Raw genomic sequence first — 5,194 nt, 5'->3', positions numbered from 1 at the left:
CATGGAAATTGATCATTTTGGACGACCAGGGCGTGAACCACCATCTGGCGGCAGCGTTTGGTTTTAATTTTTTTTTATCAGGAGATATGAGCCCCAGATGGCGATGTTCCATTACACAAAGTCATTACTTCCCTCTTTATTAATAAAATCAAGGAACTGTCTTGGCATAAGAGCACTTGTTCTTAGTGTAGTATATATAAGTTTAATATAATGGTTATCAGTGACAAAAATCGCTGACATTATTAAACAACGACCTTACTAGGTGAGGGCAGAACTAATTATTGGCAGTGCGAGAAATTTTGTTTACCTCATATATTAAAAACATATCAATATATTTATTCATTTAAAGAGGCGAAAGTGTGTAACATAAATACCTCAATATACTGAGCGATGTGATTCTTCATCAACGCGAAACCTCGTACACTTGTTTACTTCGCAGGTATAGGCCTAAGGGTACATCTTTCAGATTAGAGGCACCGGACATTTTTTGACGCACTCGTTCACTTCGCAGGCATAGGGTACATCTTTCAGATAACAGACAAGATTTTTTCACACAAGATAAACCGGAAACTTCCTCTGTCGTTTCTGAAATGTTCAGGTCTGGACTGAAAGGCCAAGTGAGTTCGGATTATCTTTAAAAAGCACAATGATTATTATAACAACATGTAATGTTCACCTTTTTTCCAGACATCCGTTTCATTTAAAACTTTTTTTAGGAATTGTTCACTTCTACGAAGGCGAGAGGAATCTGTCAAATTATGGGCTGGAAAAGATTTACATGATGTCAGTCCGAAAGCACGCATGCTCGTTATGCTTCTATAAAAACAACAAATTTTTTGTTTTTAAGCAACGATTTACACCAACCGGTTCTGTGACAATGGTAAGTCTATTGACTTAATTTTAGAAACTCAGCTTTAGAGAAATATACATTATGTATGTGGACAAGATTTGTTGGAGCAATTGCATATCAGTTTTGGTGAAGTCTTTTTTGTGAATTTTTCAAAAGGCCGACTTGTACAGAAGAACGAAATATCAGGATATAACCATAGTCCAAATAAGTTATTCGATATTAAGTAGTAATTATACAGTCATGTGAGCCTTATGATACTGCCAGCACAGATCCTGAAAGGAAAAATGAAAGTGCAACTAGAAGCATAAGCTGTGTCGTATTGAAATCTGAAAAACGCCAGATGAAACACTGATCAAGCATGTGGATATATGTAAAATGAATTCTCTGTAAGCAAGGATATTATGAACTTTAGAATGTAAGATTGTATATGTTAATTCATTCAGTGGTCTTAAAATTACATAAAAATTGTTTTTATATTCGATAAATTTTACACAGTAATCAAGTGAATCAGAATATTCGATGTCATTTCAACAGGTTTGCAAGACAACTGGAAAATTGCTTGTATATTTGGTCGTCTTCCTGGGCCTGGCATCCAAACTACTCATAGAAGGAGGTACGATAGTTCACTAGACTCTTTACTAGACGCAGTGATTATACACCAATAAGTATTAAAGCAGAGAAACTGATTTATACATTTGCTAATCGGAAAATAAGTGAATATGCCAAAAAATCTTGTATGTTTGCTTAGTTTTAAGTTACACACACACACACACACTGAGAGAGAGAGAGAGAGAGAGAGAGAAAGAGAGAGAGGGAGGACATATTTATTGCATTAAGTGCGTTTCTATTTTTGTAAAAAAAAAAAAGCTTGTTATCACTTTCAGTATTCGTGTTTAAATCTTTGGCGTCGCCAGGCTACAGCTGGGGGTTTAATGACGATGGAATTACTACTCTGAAAAAAGGCTTCGGCATTCGCTGCTTCCGCGTTCTACCGGGCTTAACTGGACACCAGACGACAGTCTCATTCGAGTCCAAGGACCACCCCGACTATTTCCTCTGCAACGTGAACTCGGTGCTCAAGTTGGTGAAAAGACCACATGTCGATCGCCATCATAGATTTGCAAGGCATGCTAGTTTTAAGCCCACTGTTGGTTTCTGGCACGCTGGATATACCGTATACGAGGCAATGACACGGTCAAATTTTTATATTCGCCAGTCAAACTTTACTCTGCGTGTAGAGAAATACGATGACACAGAGAAATTCCGCCAAGAGGCCAGTTTCAGGACAGAGCTTGAAAGCAACTGTGGTTTTACCTCTCTATATAATTTTACGTAACGTTCTAACCAGCGTCTCAATATCTCAAGCCATTTAATTCTACAATGTACGTAATTCAGGTATTCTTACAATAATACCTTCAGTACATTTTGAACAGTGATGCTGTTATATTGTTAAGCTATTAGCTTTGTAATTAAAAGCTTTGTGTGTACCGCAAAATATAAAGCTTGATCGGTCTGATATCACGTGCAATGTTATTAAAATCAAGGAATCAATATATCATATTATTATGATTATGTATAATATATTTATTTTGGGGTGTGTCTGAAGTGATTGATTCCCAATAGCTGGTAGATCAATTTTTAGGAAGGAGACACACACCAATAAATTCTGAAACTGAACATAATGTGTTTGGGATTTTTCTCTGTACATCATTTTAAGTATTACCTAGGGGTTCATTGCTTCGCTTCAAAATAACGTAGGCCCGAAGTCTGCCTGGGTGGATTCATATGAAATATGGTAGATGACTTATTATGCTAAAATTATGGAAAGATCTGACAAATGTTCAAAACAATAGAATTTTTGATCAACTTTCAGGAAAAAGACAAATTGATGCTCTGAAGCATGAGATGATGGAGAGTAACTTTCCAAACCAATCAAATATTTTAATAATTTAAAAATTTAAAATACAAAAAACGTCGTGAATGTTGTTTTCTTAAAAAAATTCAGAATGTATGGGAAAAAATAAATTCTTAAATTCCCTAAAATTCATATGTGAAGTTTAAGAAACAAAATAATTTGGTATAGATTTAAGCAGAAAGGAAAAGTCACTTCTGAGTGATTTTTGTACGGGAATTTTACCGCTATATGTAGGAACAAACACATCGGCCAATGAAATAATTTGGCAAATGTGTAAAATGTAGAAAAAGCTGAAAAAACATTCCTTACTTCCATGCGCTAGTAACATAGTAAAAATTGTATGGATTTAACAGTCAGTTTGGTAATGAAACTTTAGTTTTTAATTTTTTTTATTAAATTGAAAAGATTTCGTTGGAAAATATTATAGCAAAAATATAATAACTTGCAAATTCACAGCCACAATACATATTATACACGATTTTAAAACAAGAACGTTCGTAGAGCACACAAAGCGCCCTATAAGCCGGAAAGGTTTTATTATCATGAAGGAATAAATGAAATATTAGCTTTTGTCTACATTCATGATTTTTTGCTAACGGTAATAGTGAATCTTCCAATATGGGGATTTTGTTCAATCTTACTGTTAAACACGAAAACTCGGTTGAACATGCGCTCTCTCTCTCTCTCTCTCTCTCTCTCTCTCTCTCTCTCTCTCTCTCTCTCTCTCTTAGATACTTATATACCACCGCTATAAAATGGATAAATTCATCTTTCACTTAATTTCTCACTCTAAATGGTTGATTTTTCTTCCATGTGTGTCCTAAAACTTAGAACTAACATGATATACTGTACATTATTGATTGATGCAATTCCAATGTATACAGCTTCATGATATTTATGATAATAATAAGAATAACATGAAATATTTTCATGGCGCACTACATAAAATCTTAATTGGCCTTACATGAAATGTATTTTTAACTGACACTTAAATGATAAAATTGCACCGACAATAGATAATAATAATTTATTTATTTCCAGCGAAAAATCCAAAAAATATATACATGTTCGTAGACTTTATAAATAAAATACAAAGTTAATAAGGGTTAATTTAAATGGAAAACTAAAGAAAGAAAGTGAAAAGTGTCCAATTCTATTGTCCTGTAAAGTATAAAATATTCAATCATAATTCAAAAAAAAAAAAAAAAAGAAAAGTTCACAATTTTTTTTAAAATCATCTGATGGGCTTATATTTCCTAGTCCTGATGGTAACTGATTCCATTCGTACGGAGCCGCGCGCGTAAACATAAGATTTTTTTCTCCAAATGTTAAAAAAAGGAGCACAATTGATAAACAGTAGCGAGTATCTTGAAATATTCATGCTTTATAAACAACATAAGAAATAAGTTGTCAACAATGTTTTAAATGGTTCAATACTTTTTGCAAGTCTTATTATCAACGGCGGATCATTCAAAAGACTTGGAGCGTATATCTCAGATAAATGCGTGCGGAGACCACGAATATAGCCTTACATAGTCCTGGCATCTAATCTGCAGACGAAAACGCTATCTTTGATTGACAGTTGTGTTTTATACAGGTCTCTTATGTTTAACAATTAGTGTATTCCGTGTAGCTCTTGATGCTTACGTAATGTTCCTCATCTAAAATTTACAGAGCAAGAAACGTGCCAGAATAAAGCACATTCAAAGTGTCACCTGGTATTTCTGAAAAAAAGACATCTATCTTCGTCACACACTCTCTTGCTGTTTTCAATGTGATAGATAGATAATTTATTTAAACATGAGCAAAGAGAACAAAAATATTTATTACAATTGTACAAATGAACTTGTACAATCACATTAGCAAAACATATTTTCACTCTGTCATTGCCTTTAATATGCCGAGCCAAGATGGGCATACACAGCAGTAACATAATATTAGAAAAAATAATCCGTTACATGTCTTGACTTCAACCAAAAATACCTATTTCCGAAATTCTGAAATTTTATCACTGAAATTTACCGGTTATTTTCTGTGCTAAACCAGGGGCGGATCCAGAGCTATTTTCTGGCCGTCTTCCAAATTTTCTTTGTTGATCCATCCTCTGTTTTTGACCGTCTTCCGAGAGAAAAAATTAGATATCCGTCAATGTAAACTTGAAAATCTGACCGTCTATCAGAAGACCCAGAAGACGGCCTAAATCCGCCCCTGTAAACATCCCTAGCATTATTTTGTGACTATACAAAAAGGGAGTGTAAATCCGGTCGGAATTCTTGATAAATGCCGACACAACTTGCCAAAAATATTCCTTTGTGGTGCTAATAGTTGTGCAATGTTACCTCATCTTAACTGAAAATATAATTATAGAACTGGATAGAGACTATAGCGATCTAGAATGTGGCCATCAACAAGAATACAACATTTGCATA

General features: G+C 34.2%; 1 non-coding gene across 1 annotated transcript; it reads left to right on the top strand.

The window, feature by feature from the left end:
* Nucleotides 1-571: 571 nt before the first annotated feature.
* On the top strand, nucleotides 572-2,551 carry LOC106170411 (uncharacterized). Its single transcript, XR_015331988.1, has 3 exons — nucleotides 572-880; nucleotides 1,385-1,463; nucleotides 1,735-2,551. It is a non-coding gene; the product is annotated as an uncharacterized LOC106170411 (transcript).
* Nucleotides 2,552-5,194: the final 2,643 nt, after the last annotated feature.

The sequence above is a fragment of the Lingula anatina genome, chromosome 1 (assembly GCF_051362555.1).
Source record: "Lingula anatina isolate TDL-2025a chromosome 1, LinAna3.0, whole genome shotgun sequence".
In the NCBI taxonomy this organism is placed as follows: domain Eukaryota; kingdom Metazoa; phylum Brachiopoda; class Lingulata; order Lingulida; family Lingulidae; genus Lingula; species Lingula anatina.
This window is presented reverse-complemented; position numbering and strand designations above follow the sequence as displayed.